The sequence below is a fragment of the Bos indicus x Bos taurus genome, chromosome 21 (genome assembly GCF_003369695.1).
Source record: "Bos indicus x Bos taurus breed Angus x Brahman F1 hybrid chromosome 21, Bos_hybrid_MaternalHap_v2.0, whole genome shotgun sequence".
NCBI classification, from domain to species: domain Eukaryota; kingdom Metazoa; phylum Chordata; class Mammalia; order Artiodactyla; family Bovidae; genus Bos; species Bos indicus x Bos taurus.
Genome location: NC_040096.1, coordinates 30,005,669 through 30,021,276, shown reverse-complemented (window position 1 = coordinate 30,021,276; position 15,608 = coordinate 30,005,669). Strand labels below are relative to the sequence as shown.

The 15,608-nt window shown below is 38.9% G+C and overlaps 1 protein-coding gene and 1 pseudogene across 2 annotated transcripts in view; both read right to left on the bottom strand.

The window, feature by feature from the left end:
- OTUD7A (OTU deubiquitinase 7A) overlaps positions 1-15,608 on the bottom strand; it is a 403,690-nt gene that overhangs the window by 267,057 nt on the left and 121,025 nt on the right. The gene's annotated exons all lie outside the window — the stretch shown is intronic.
- LOC113879579 lies at positions 225-674 on the bottom strand (annotated as a pseudogene).

Sequence of the window (15,608 nt, the reverse complement as noted above, 5' to 3'; positions counted from 1 at the left end):
AGTTCCCTGACCAGGGATGGAACCAGGGCCCCCTGTATTGGGAACGTGGAGTCTTAGCCATTGAGCCACTAGGGAAGTCCTCAAAGTTGATGTTAAATAACAGAAAATTTGAGTAGTGCTATAACTGTTAAAAAATTAAATAGACAATATTATTATTACTTTTTTACTTAATTCTATTTATAGACCTCTAAATATAATAAAAGTAAGAACTTCGCACAAATATTTTAAGAGGACTTCAACCTTGTTCCCACTGCTATGTTCACTGAAGTCAATTCTCTTGTTTCTGTAGCTTCTGTATCTGTTTTCTGAGCAGCTAAGAGCACTTATCATGCCTGTTTCTGTCACAACCTCTCAGCATTTGTGACCACCGTTAGATGCTGAGGGAAATAGCCAGAAAGACCCACAAACTTTTCCACAGGCTTAGAGAGGTGGGCTCCACAAGCAATACAATGCCACATCTGGTCCAGGTTGAGAGCAATGAGTTTCTTTCCATAATTATTGGACATTGGATCATAGGAGCCCAGCTGCTCCATGAAATGGCCATCCTTGGGACACTTGTTGGGGGAAACCACAATGTGGTAAAAAGGCCATTTGGTACAGCCACCCAGGGCAAGGCGGATGGTTAAGTGGCCTCCATGGCAGGCCTTGTAGAGGACAGTAGTGAGCTGGACCATGGCACAGCCAGAGGGCGCTGGGGCTGTGGACCAGCTGAGATGCCTTGGAGCCTTCCAGTGCCTGCATGGTAGGTAATTGGCTCTAGTGCCTCAGGCAGCATAGAGAACCAACTGTTAAAAGTCAACACTGAAACAGCCTCACCCCTCCATGACCCCAACCCAGGCACCTCAGTGCCAGTACACTTATATTAAAAAATCCTATACCTATCATCAGACTTTATGGTATAATATTAAACTGTTTTCCCCTAATATTAGGACCAAGGTAAGCATATTCAGTCTGAACACTTGGATAGATCCCAGCCAGTGAAATAAGTGAAAAGGGTTGAAAAGGAAAAGCTTCTCTTTTTGCAGATGACATGAATGTCAGAACAGAAAATTCTAAGAACTCTATAACAAATAAATGTATTTAGCAAGACTGCAAGTTACAAGGCTAATATACAAAGAATCATTTGTATCTATATATATTAGCAGTAAACAGTCAGAAAGTGCAATTAAACTAAATCAATTTACAATGACTTTGGAAAAAATACTTATGAATAATTTAGTAAGAAATACCAAGACTTTCTACACTGAAACATAAAACTTTGTTGAGAGAAATTAGAGAAGACCTACCTAAACAAATGGAGCAATATACCATGTTTAAGGATTCAGAGAGTCACTATCATGGTCAATTCTCCCAAAATTGATCTGTAGATTCAATGAAATTCTATTTACAAATACCAGCAGCATTTTTATAGGAAACTGATTAAAAAAAAAGTCTAAAAATTAAATGAAAATTCAACTGCCCAAGATAGATAAAATTATCTTGATAAAGACTAAAGATGGAAGTCTTATAAAATTTCAAGAATTACCACAATGCTATAGTAATAAAAATGATATATATGTGAAGACAGTCTGATATATATGTGAAGACAGATATGCAGATCAGTGGGACCAAACAGAGGGTCTGGAAACAGACACACAAATGTGCCAAAGCAACTCAATGATGAAAAGAAATATTTCAACAGATGGTATGGGGAAGAGCTACATTTTCATATGGAAAAATAATGTACCTCAACCCTACCTAATACCACACATAAAAATTAATTCAAGATGGATCACAAAACTAAACATTAAAGCTAAAGCTATAAAATTTTTAGAATAAAATTTAGGATTATATCTCTGCAACCTAGGGGAAGGTAAGGATTTCTTAGGATACAAAGACTAATAATCACAAAAGAGAAAAAAAAATCAATATATTAGGCTTTATCAAAATTCAACATATCAACTCATCAAAAACACTATTTAGAAAAAAAGACAAATCATAAACTAGGAAAAATATCCATAAGACATATACCTGACAAATGACTTATTTGCAGAATCATTAAAAAACTATGACAACATTGAAAAGACAACCCACTTAAAAAAAAAAAAAGACAAAAGATTGGTAAAGGAACTTTAGAGGAATATACAGAACTGACAATAAGTACATGAAAATCTGCTCAATATCACTAGCTATCAGGAGTTAAAACCACAGAGAGATACCCTATCTGATACAAAGTAGAATGGCTCAAATTTAAAACTCTGACATCAAATGTTGGCGTGGATGTGGAGCACCTAGAATTCTCTCATAATCCTGGAGGGATTATAAAGATAATGAAACTAATTTGGTAAATATTTGGTACTTTTCTACAAAACTAAGCACACACCAACCTTATGATCTAGCAGCTCCACTTTTAGGTATTTATATAAGAGGATGAAAACACGTGTCCACACAAAGTTGTGTAAAGGAATGGTCAAAGCCACAATATTCACAATATCACAATCTGATGTCAATCAAGAAGAGAATGGATAACTAATTTTGGTAGTTTTTACGAGGTAATACTTATTGTGCTAAGTTGCTTCAGTCGTGTCTGAATCTTTGGGACTCTATGGACTGTAGCCCACCAGGCTCCTCTGTCCATGGGATTCTTCTACAGGCAAGAATACTGGAGTGGGTTGCTGTGCCCTCCTCCATGGGTAATACTTAATAGTCAATAATAAAAAGGGACAAACCTTGGCTACATGAAGCCATGTGGGTGAATCTCACAAAAGCTGCAAATAAGAGAAATCAAACAGTATAGTTCCTTTTACATGAAGTTTTAGACTTGGCAAAACAAATCTACACTAAAAAAAGTTTAGAAAAATGGTTGCCTCTAGAGGAGAAATACCAACAACCTTAGATACACAGATGATACCATTCTAATGGTAGAAAGTGAAGAGGAGCTAAAGATCATCTCAATGAAGATGAAAAAGGAGAGCAAAAAAGCTAGCTTGAAACTCAATATTAAAAAAAACTAAGATCATGGCTTCCCTTGTGGCTCAGCTGATAAAGAATCTTCCTGCAATGTGGGAGACCTAGGTTTGATCCCTGGGTTGGGAAGATCCCCTGGAGAAGGGAAAGGCTACCTACTCCAGTATTTTGGCCTGGAGAATTCCATGGACTGTATAGTCCATGGAGTCCTAAAAAATAGGACACAACTGAGTGACTTTCACTTTCACTTTCAAGATCATGCCATCCAGCCTGATCACTTCATGGCAAATAGAAGGGTAAAAAGTGGAAACAGTGACAGATTTTATTTTATTGGGTCCAAAATCACTATGGACAGTAACTGCAGCCATGAAATTAAAAGACACTTGCTCCTTGGAAGAAAAGCTATGACAAACCAGGACAGCATATTAAAAAGCAGAGACATTGCTTTGCTGAAGAAGGTCCATATAGTCAGAGTTATGGTTTTTCCAGTAGTCATGTATGGATGTGAGAGTTGTACCATAAAGAAGGCTGAGCACCAAAGAATTGATGCTTTCAAAATGTGGTACTGGAGAAGACTCCCTTAGACTGAAAGGAAACCAAAGCAGTCAATCCTAAAGGAAATCAGTCCTGAATATTCATTGGAAGGACTGATGCTGAAGCTGAAGCTCCAATACTCTGGCCACCTGATGTGAAGAGCCAACTCACTGAAAAAGACCCTGATGCTGGGAAAGACAGGGTAGGCAAAAGGAGAAGAAAGTGACAGAGATGGTTAGATAACATCACCAACTCAACTGGAATGAATTTGAGCAAACTCAGGAAGATAGTGGAGGACAGAGGAGCCTGGCATGCTGCAGTCCATGGGGTTGCCAAGAGTTGGAAACAACTTAGTGACTGAACAACAATAAGAGGGTACTGACTGGGGAAAGTCACAGTGATGAGAAACTTCAATATCTTGATAGAGGTTTAATTTACATGAGTACATGCATTGGTCAGAATTTACTGAACCGTGGAATTAAAATGTGAATTTCACTTATTTTGCCTAAAAATACTCCCACACAAATACCAAACTACAGTTAGTTGGTTTATTTTTTTCCTTTGTATTTAATGGTAATTCTGATACCACTTCCCATATATTCTAGATTTGAGCAAATAAGTAAATGTATTAAGGGAACTGAAAGGAAGGTATCCCACTACTGGTTAAAGGAGTTACAAATATGGAAAGGGTAGTGCTGATTGGTTGAAAGTATTAATATAAACTCTTGTTTTTCTGATAGATGGATAAATGAAGTGAAGTAAAAGTCGCTTAGTCGTGTTTGACTCTTTGCAACCCCATGGGCTGTATAGTTCATGGAATTCTCCAGGCCAGAATACTGGAGCGGGTAGCCTTTCCCTTCTCCAGAAGATCTTGCCAACCCAGGGATTTAACCCAGGTCTCCTGCATTGCAGGCAAATTCTTTACCACCTGAGCCACAAGAGAAGCCCATGATGGATAAGTAGTTCTACATATATATACACGTTTCTTAATTCTGCAAAGGCTTAGAAGCAATGAGCACATCCAGCACCTATGTCTTCATTTAGGAATGCTGCTGCTGCTGCTGCTAAGTTGCTTCAGTCGTGTCCGACTCTTCGCGACCCCATGGCAGCCCACCAGGTTCCCCTGTCCATGGGATTTTCTAGGCAAGAGTACTGGAGTGGGGTGCCATCGCCTTCTCTGCCTTTAGGAATAACATTCTCTAATAAATGGAAATAGGACTTCCAAAAAAGGCTGATTTCTGAGCTGCTGCTGCTACTGCTGCTAAGTCGTTTCAGTCATGTCTGACTCTGTGCAACCCCAGAGACGGCAGCCCACCAGGCTCGCCCGTCCCTGGGATTCTCCAGGCAAGAACACTGGAGTGGGTTGCCATTTCCTTTTCCAATGCATGAAAGTGAAAAGTGAAAGTGAAGTCGCTCAGTCGTGTCTGACTCCTAGCGACCCCATGGACTGCAGCCTACCAGGCTCCTCTGTCCGTGGAATTTGCCAGGCAAGAGTACTGGAGTGGGTTGCCATTGCCTTCTCCAATTTCTGAGCTGAAGCATCATCAAATGATCTTGGAATACCTTGTCATAGAGGAAAGAAAAGAAGTGTTAAAATAACAATGGGCACAAATTCAAAGGACTCGAGCTCGGTTGAAGGAATCCTCTATCAGTTAAATCTGGAGCAATCTGAGCATTAAAAGGAATAATGGAAGCAATAGAATAAAACTCTCTAGCTAAAATAAGGTCTACAAGTTCATAGAAACAGATGAACAAATAAGTTCTTCCACACAGAAGATGTCAACATAAGACAAGTGACAGAGTGAGAAATTCATCAAAGGGCGCTAAAAGTAGGAGACAAAACTTGGATGAGAAAAATGCTACTCATTTATAAAGGGGAAACATTACTTTTACAGGGGAGAAACCTAGCTACATAACCAAGTGACCAGTTAAGATAACCAGTAAAGAAAGAAATCAACATTACATGTCTTTTGATAGAAAGGATTAGGAAGGAGGTAGGACTATTTCTGAGGTATTACTGAAAATGCATAATCTGACTAATAATCAAAAAACCTCAGCAAACCCAAATTGGGGAACATTCTACAAATTAACCGGTCCGTACTCTTGAAAACATCAAGATCAAGATAGATAAAGGTTTAGGAAATGTTCCAGATTTTAAAAACATACAATTAAGTGTAACCTAAGATTCTGAATTAAACCTTTGACCAGAAAAATAAACAGTTATAAAGGAAATTACTGGGAGAATTTATAAAATTGAGTCTAGACTATGGATTAGATAACAGAATTATACCAATGTTAAAATTTCTGAATTTAGTTAATTGTACTGTGGTTATGTAAGATAATGGCTTCTTTCAGGAAATATACACTTAAGTTTTTCATGATAAATGGGCTTGATATCTCTATGTCTCAAATAGTTCAGAAAAACTGCTAACAGATAAATATACATAAAATATATGCTCATATACCTACAGATACTTTTATATATGGGCTTCTCTGGTGGCTCAGACTCTAAAGAATTGCCCGCAATGCAGAAGACCTGGGTTCGATCCCTGGATCAGGAAGATTCCCTGGAAAAGGTAATGGCTACATACTCCAGTATTCTTGCCTGGAGAATCCCACAGACAGAGGAGCCTGGTAGGCTACAGTCCATGTTGCAAAGTTGGACACAATTGAGTGACTAAGCACGGCATATATGTGTGTATGTGTGTGTGTGTGTGTGTGTGTGTGTGTGTGTGTGTGTGTGTGTATGTGTGTTAGTTGCTCAGTCGTGTCTGACTCTTTGCAACCCCATAGACCATAGCCCACCAGGCCCCTCTTCCCATGGGATTCTCCAGGCAAGAACACTGGAGTGGGTTGCCATATACACATACATATATATATGTGTATATATGTATGTGTGTGTGTGTGTGTGTATATATATATATATAAAACATTATATTATATAGATAAAGGAAGGGAATGAGGAAGGGTAAGTGGAGGGTACAAATAAGGTAAACATATGGTTGTAATCGGCTTATATGGGTAAAATACATATGAGAGTTCTTATACTATTCTTGCAACTTTTCTGTATGTGCAGAATTATATCAAAATAAAATTTATGAAAAAGTTAATTGCACTCATGAAACTATAAATTAGGACAACAGCATAGAAAACCATTCAGCAGCTATCTATCAAAGCAAAACATACAAAATACCCTGTAAACCGGCAATTCCATTCCTGGGTATTTACTCAATGGAATATTCAGATGTGGTCACTTAAAAAATGGGCACAAGAACATCCATAACATTATAATACCATGGGATTCGTTTGCACTGATATATCACAATTTGTTTATACATTCTACCCTCAATGGGCATTCAGACTGCTTTCAGAGTGGGGTTGTTACAAACACTATGAAAAGGTGCTGAATTTCATGTTACCAAGGAAAAGAGATACTCAAACATCCATCACATGAGCATAAATTTTAAAGTCTGTTAGACCAAGTTTTGGTGAGGATATGAAGCAAACAGATTTTTCTTTGGAAAACAGCTTGGTATTACTCAACTTAAATTAGGTAATTATTCAAACTGCCTAGATTAAAATTTAAGACATGTATATCCTATGAGCCAGCAATGACATGTTTCCTTTTGAAGACATGAACACATCAATTATTTTCCAGTACACTCTACTTTTATTAATCCTAAACAAAGTACTGAGCTCATGTATAAGCTGGAATATCCTATACAAGATAAGTTCCACAGAAATTGGTTGGGTTTCCCTGGTGGCTCAGCTGGTAAAGAATCTGCCTGCAATGCGAGAGACTTAGGTGTGATCCTTGGGTCAGGAAGATCCCCTATAGAAGGAAATGGCAACCCACTCCAGTATTCCTGCCTGGGAAATCCCATGGACAGAGGAGCCCGGCAACCCACAACTGAGATTTTGATGAAACCCGCAGGCCGAGTAATTATTCAGCATCCCTCGTGCACATGAGCAGAAGAGTGCCAAAAGCCGTGTGCTGGACACACGGTGGCCATCGTCGTTGCTTCCTGTTGTAAGAATGATGGCGAGAACCCATTCATGCCCTCAAAGCAGACTTCTCCAGCTCACCTCAAGGAGCAGCTGTAATGCCAGAACCGGGGGAGACTGAGCAGGTGGAAAAGATAGAGGCGTGCGTCTTATGGGGGCTCTTCACACTCCATGCCTGTCAATACCAACCCAACCTTCCTGTGGCACCATATTTACCCCTACATCCCATCTCCTGCTCCTATCTGGGACAGAAGCAGACGCATTAAGGCTTCATCTCCAGGTCGAATCTCCAGGTGCTGAATCTCTGTGACTCAAACTGGAGCAAATACGGCCAGGGTTCTAACTCTTCTACCCTAAAACCTGGGCAAGATGAGGATGGAAATGACACTTTCCTTATAGGGTGCCATTTCTCCTTTACTGAAGAGATAAAATAGGGTTATCAAGGGTGCCTGGCACAGACAGAGGATGTGACAGAGGTTAGATCTTACTGCATCCCTCTTAGTGCTGCTGCCCTTGCTGCCACTGGAACACGATGGTGCAAGGGATTGCAACATTATTTCAGATAACCCCAGGGATGCAGACAGATGAGACCGAGACAGACTAAACAACAATGTAAGATGGAGTTTGGGAAACCAGCCCCCTGGACAATTCTGGTCTGTTCCAACATTTTTCCGGGTAGTATACCATCTACCCTGGCTCTGAGGCATAAATATAAACTCACTACAAAATGTAAGTTCACTTTCTAAATGTACTTACAGGTCACTGTCATCTGGGCAAAATAATATTTTACACGATAAATTAGAATTTAATGAGGAAGACCTTTAAGATAACTGCAGAATGTTTTGAGCTTTGGAAAGACATAGCTCATGAAAATAAATGATGATGCAGAGCAGCTTCCACAAATGCAGCTGACCCACTGATGATCCTTCAGACAGTAAGGCAAGCACCCAAAACAACGTCCAGATGCTCCCCTGAAACAACTGTGAATATACACACTCTGCCAAATGGTCTGAAGTGCATCTGAAGGACTTTAATGGAACACACAAAAAGCAATGTCTTAGATGTTTATTTTACACAAATCCCCAAATGCTGGTTTTTTTGTTTAATTTTAAAGTTGGTAAATTATCAACCTAAAAGGTCATGCTGTCAAGTTCAAAAACTGCTTTGAGATAGCAACTTCCTCTTAAGTCTATCTAGAAACGTGGGAATGGGAGAGTACAATTTGAATGAAGAAAAACAGCAACCTGTTTTTCATACCAAAAACCCCACAAAAACAAGAAACAACAGCTCTTCTCCTGCTCAAGTATGCCATCATTTCCCTCTGGGCACATGGTCAAGGATAATGCTGCCATGTAGGTCAGGAGACTCAGCTGGTCTGACTCTGCACTGATTTTGTAGGAGCCTGAGTCTTTTACCAATCTATGAGTCTTTTATCTATCTACCAACATATGAAATTAGTCTGTATGATCAGACAAACTCTACAGAACCTATCCTTCCTCAACACTCTCTCTTATAACTGTATGTTACAAGCATCCTGCATCCATACCAGAACTGTGTTCCCCTCTTTAGTTCTGTTAACACTGCACAAAGCAGAGTGCATATGTGTGGCTATTTATAATGACTAGGGATTTCATCAGAACATCCCCAGACTAATATGCTTTAAAAATATATAGCAATCGACAATTCACCCAGAATTGGGGGGAGTTTTCTCACTTCAACTTAAGCCTTGTCTCTCTAGCTTCAGACCTGGCACTAACTGCCTCTTCGACATCTCCACCTGGTTGAAGCACAGATACTGCAATCTCTGCATAAAATGATAAAAATCTCCTCCCCAAACTGCACCCCATCCAGTGTTTCCTATCTTAATAAAAATGGCACAGCACTCTCCACAAGGCTTCTGGATGAACGATGAAAATGTCATGTGAGTTTTTTAAAGTCCCGATTTAGCAATCCCTGGTAGCTCAGACGGTAAAGTGTCTGCCTACAATGCTGGACACCCGGGTTCGATCCCTGGGTCAGGAAGATCCCCTGGAGAAGGAAATGGCTAACCCACTCCAGTATTCTTGCCTGGAAAATCCCATGGACTGAGGAGCCTGGTAGGCTACAGTCCATGGGGTCACAAAGAGTTGGACATGACTGAGCGACTTCACTTTCACTGATTTTAATGTGATTAATCTGGGATGCCATCTTGGCATTGAGATTTTTTCAAAGCTTCCCCCTCCCCAGGGCTGAGAATCACTGCTCCAGATATGTTTCAAATCCCCAAGACTCTAATGGGTGTATTTCTCCTCCACTGTGTTCTCAATTATAGATGCTCTCAACTGCTGCTGTTGCTAAGTCGCTTCATTTGTGTCCGACTCTGTTCGACCCCATAGATGGCAGCCCACCAGGCTCCACTATCCTTGAGATTCTCCAGGCAAGAACACTGGAGTGGGTTGCCATTTCCTTCTCCAATGCATGAAAGTGAAAAGTGAAAGTGCAGTCGCTCAGTCATGTCCAACTTTTAGCGACCCCATGGACTGCAGCCTACCAGGCTCTTCCATCCATGGGATTTTCCAGGCAAGAGTACTGGAGTGGGTTGCCATTGCCTTCTTGAAAGGCAATGCAGCTCTCAACTGCTACAACCTGCCAAATAGGGTTGCCATGGGCTGTATGACTGTGATGCCACTGGGGGCTGTTCAATGTGGCAGCTCTGCCTTCCAGTCCCAAGTTCTCCCAGCACTCCAGGCTCTGCTGTAGTCATTCTGCATGTTTGAATGACCTGTGCTCTTTTCAAAGCCATAGATGCTCAGAAATTCTGGATCAATGGGGTTGGAACCCACAGACAACATTTTTTTTTAAAAGTTCCCCAGAAGACTATGAAGTGCAGCCACAATTAAGTACAACTTGTTCAGTAGCTTAGTGTCCCAAAGAAAATTTCTCATTTCTATGTGGTATCCATTGTGCATCCGTCAGTCTGCCATTTCTCTGGACCTCCAATCTGCTGGTCCTGTCACTTTTCATACTTCATCTTCCTCCTCAAGTCCTCACTTTTCTAAGTGACCAGCCTAAACACTGCGGTTCAATACATGGCCATGAGTTTACAAACAGTATTAGCATCTTGCTCGTCCTCCCCTCCCTTCCCTTCTACTTACTCTGGACTGTACCAAAGCATCTGAACATTGTTGGAAAAAATTTTAAAACACTGATGACTGAAATTTCTTCAAATTTATACCATATACCTCAGATAGGAACTCAAAATTGTCAACTGTCATATTTCCTTAGAAATTTCACTTTGCCATTCTGCAAGATGACTATTTCATGCTTTTCTATTCCTTTCAGGTATCCAAACAGCCTCTCCAGTCTTATCTTGTGCCTTTGCTGCCTATTTAGTGGTCTGTGGATAATTTTGTCATCTTTCCATCACCAACCCTTTAGCTTCTGTACCCTCACCGATTATCAATGTCTTTCCCATTAACTTCCTTTGTAGGATACCCCCCTTCATCTACTAAAGATTATTAAGGGACATGATCCCTCTAATTTCTACTGTGTCATCAATTTCTCCTCCTCGACTTGATTATACTTTCAAATTGCTCATCCTAAAAACAGGATATATATATATATATATATATATATATATATATATATATTCCTCCAGTTGCTACTCCTTCTGCTTTCCCTGGCAGCAACAGACTTAGAAGATTTATCTATGCTCTGTCACTAAATGTTGACTTCTTTTCCCTTTATTTTGCAAAGATACTGGGGATAGAATTTTAGATTTATAGGTATTTGCACTGAGCATACTGAAGTTATTAATATACTGTCTTCCAGCTTCCAATACTGCTGTTAGAAGACATTCCACGTTCATGGATCAGAAGACTTAATATCATCAAGATGGCAACACTCCTAAAATTGATGTACAGATTAAGTATATCCCTATCAAAATCCCAGCTGGCTCTTTGCAAAAGTTGTTATGCTGACTTTACGATTATCAAGGGACCAAGACTAGCCAGAACTATCTTAAAATGAGAGGTCTTAAAACTTGCTAAAGATTTAAAATAATTAAGACAGTGTAGTATTTGCATAAATCCTTACATTTATGGTCAACTGAATTTTGACAATTGTGTTAAGACAATTTTGTGGGAGGAAAGTTATTTTCAACCAATGATGCTTGGACAACTGGATGGTAACATTCAAAAGATTTAAGTTGGATTCCTACCTCACAATGTACACAAAAATTAACTCAAAATGGATCCTAGATTTCATAAAAGTTAATACTACAAAACTCAAACACAGAAGTAAATATTTGTGATCTTGGGCTAGGCAATAGATTTTGGGGCACAGTACCAAAAGCCTAAGGAATCAATGAAAAAATAGATAAATTGGATTTAATCAAAATCAAAAATAGTTTTGATTCAAAGGACATAGAATGTGAAAAGACAACCCACAGAACTGGAAAAAATATTTGCAAATCCTGTATCTGATCAGGGAACGTACATCCAGAATATATAAACAAGCCTCGCAACTCAATAATAAGAGAACTAACCGATCAAAAAATAGCGAAGGATTTGAATGGACATTGCCTGAAAGACGTGTAATGTGACAGACTCAATGGACATGAGTTTGAGTAAACTCTGGGAGTTGGTGATGGACAGGGAGGCCTAGTGTGCTGTAATCCATGGGGTCGCAAAGAGTCGGACAAGATTGAGCAACTAAACTGAACTGAACTGAAAGACGTGCCATGTAGTGGTGCATAGCTGGAAAGATCCAAATAGCATTTTAAAGGCTCTGAAAGCCCAGACTTGACATTAGATCACATCCCAAGGAAGCAAGGCCAGTGTCAGACTTTATTTTGGGGCCTCCAAAATCACTGCAGATGGTGACTACAGCCATGAAATTAAAAGATGCTTACTCCTTGGAAGAAAAGTTATGACGAACACAGACAGCATATTAAAAAGCAGAGACGTGACTTTGCCAATAAAGGTCCAAAGCTATGGTTTTTCCAGTGGTCATGTATGGATGTGAGAGTTGGACTATAAAGAAAGCTGAGCACTGAAGAATTGATGCTTTTGAACTGTGGTGTTAGAGAAGACTCTTGAGAGTCCCTTGGACTGTAAGGGGATCCAACCAGTCCATCCTAAAGGAAATCAGTCCTGAATAGTCATTGGAAGGACTGATGCTGAAGCTGAAACTCCAATACCCTGACCACCTGATGCGAAGAACTGATTCATTTGAAAAGACCCTGATGCTGGGAAAGATTGAAGGTGGAAGGAGAAGGGGACGACAGAAGATGAGATGGTTGGATGGCATCACCAGCTCAATGGACATGAGTTTGAGTAAACTCGGGAGTTGGTGATGGATAGGGAGTCCTGGTGTGCTGCAGTCTATGGGGTCGCAAAGAGTTGGACACGACTGTGCGACTAAACTGAAGTGAACTGAAAGATGTGTCATATAGCGGTGCGTAGCTGGAAAGATCCAAATAGCATTTTAAAGGCTCTGAAACCCCAGACTTGACATTAGATCACATCCCAAGGAAGTAAGGCCAGTACCTGAAGGCTGAACTTAACCAGATCAGTTGTCTGCTAAAATAAACAAAAAACAAACAAACAAACAAAAAAACTGACGTCCTCCTTAGAATTAAACAAGACCCAGATTTTCATATCATAATATTCCAAATGCCCAGACTACAATCAAAATTACATGGTTTATGAACAACCAGGAACATCTGAAATTGGAAGCGAAAAGAGAATCAGCACATGTCAACTCTGAGATGACAAAAATGTTGGAATGACCAAACAGAGATGTTATTATAACCATACTCCTAGAAGTAAGGCCAAACAATTGAAAATGTAAAAAGTATCAACAATGAAATAAAAGGTATACAGAAGAATCAGATGAAAATTTTAGAAATGAAAATATAATAACTGAGACAAAAATGTTAACTAAACAGGCTCAACAGCAGAATGGAGATGACAAAGGAAAGAGTCACTGACTTGCAAGAGAAATCAATAGAAATGATATAATTTGAACATCAGAGGGAAAGTATTGAAAAAATATAAGAGACTCAGGGACCTGTGAAAAATGTCAAAAAATTATTGACATTTATCCCATCAGAGTTCCAAGAGAAGAGTCTAGTGCGGAAAAAAAGTGGAAGCAATAATAGCTGAAATCTCACCAAATTTTTGTGAAAGACAAACTCACAGATTCAAGAAACTCAAAAGCAAATCCAAATTAAAAAAAAAAAAATCCAATTCCAGACATATTACAATTAAACAGCTGAAAACCAAATACAAGCAAAAATCTTGAAAGCAGCTGGGGAAAATCACTGCATTTATGAATAAAAGAACAATGATTTGAGTAACTGTAGATTCCTCATCAGAAATCAGACAGCCACAATATTTTTAAAGGATGTCAAAAAAGAACTGTTAACTCAGAATGCTACATCCAGCATAAATAATCTTTGAGAATGAAAATGAAATACAGATATTCTCAGATGAGGGGAAACAAAGTGAATTAGTCACTAGAACTGCTCTAAAAAAACGTTAAAGGAAGTTCCTCAGACAGGAGGCGAATGATCTGAAAAGGAAACTCAGAGCTTCAAGAATGAGAAGCAATGGAAATGACAAAGGTGTGGGCAAAATATAACTGATTATTCATTTGGGGGGTCATTTCTATAAAATATATATAATGATTAAAAGCAAAAATAATAACACTGATGGAGTTCTCAGTGTATGTGCATGTAATACATAATAAACTTACCAACAAAGGGGGAAAGTCAAGGGAACTATGTAGTTGTAAGGTTTCTACATTTCACATGAAGTGGTAAAATTCTACAGAGACTATGGAAAGGTAAGTATGACTATTATAATTTCTAGAGAAATTAACAAAGAGAATAAAAAATAAATTAAAATGGAATACTAAAACATATTAAAATATTCCAAAGAAAGACAGAAATGAGAAACAGACAAAAAGGAGAGAATAAAGGAAAAACAAATAATAACTTTGCTAACCTAAACCCAAACATATCAATAACTCCATTAATGCCAAACAGTTTAAATATATCAACTAAAAGACTATGACTACTAGAATGGGTTAAAAAATAAGATTCAGTAATATGATCTCTCCATGAGACCCACTTTAAATACGATGACATAGGCAGGTAAAAAGTAAATGATGGCAAAAATACTCCATAAAAACATTAACTGAAAGAAAGTGGAGTGGTTATATTAACATCAGATACAGTCAACTTCAGAGCAAAGGGAACTACCATGGATTAAGAGATGTTAGCTAATGATAGATATTATGTAATGAACACCAAACAACCAACCAAGGGAAACAATCCCAAAAGTGCAGGCACCAAACAAAACAGCTTCAAAATCCATAAAGCAAAAACCAGTAGGAATGTAGCTTGGCAATTAAACATAAACTTACACATAGTCCAGCGGTCCCACTCCTAGGTATTTATTCCAGAGAGATGCAAACTTAGTTCCCCCTAATCCTTGTAAATGGATGGTTATGGCAACTTTACCCAAGAGAGACAAATGTGGGGACTTCTTGGATGTCCTCCAAAGGGTGAATAAATAAACTGTGGTATACCCATATGATGGTATAATATCCAACAATAAAAAGGAATTAACTGTTAATTCACACAATTGCTGTAAATCTCAACTGTGCTATGCTAAGTGAAAGAAGCCAGCCTGCAAATACTACATATTGTATGACTCCAATTCTATGACATTCTGTAAAAAGCACAACTATAGGGGAAGAGAACAAAGCAATGGTGTCAGGGTTAGGAGCGCAGAAGATTGACTGCAGACTGGCAGCCTGAGGGAGTCTCATGGGGTGATAAAACTCTCCTGCATACTAATTATGGTTGGTAGTGGTCCAACAATCTACAGGTGTGTTAAACCCATCACTGTACAAAAAAAATCACTATACAATATGCTAATTTTAAAAACAGGAGTAAAAGGTTTTAAAGGCTGTGTAGAAAAAGTAAAGTTTTAAAATGAATAAACTAAGCTTCCACCTCAGGAAACTAGAAAAGGAGAGCAAACTAAATACAAAACAAGCAGAAGGAAAGACATGATGAAGATCAGAATATAAATCAATGAAAACAGAAAAACAAAAAGAAATAACAAAAGTTG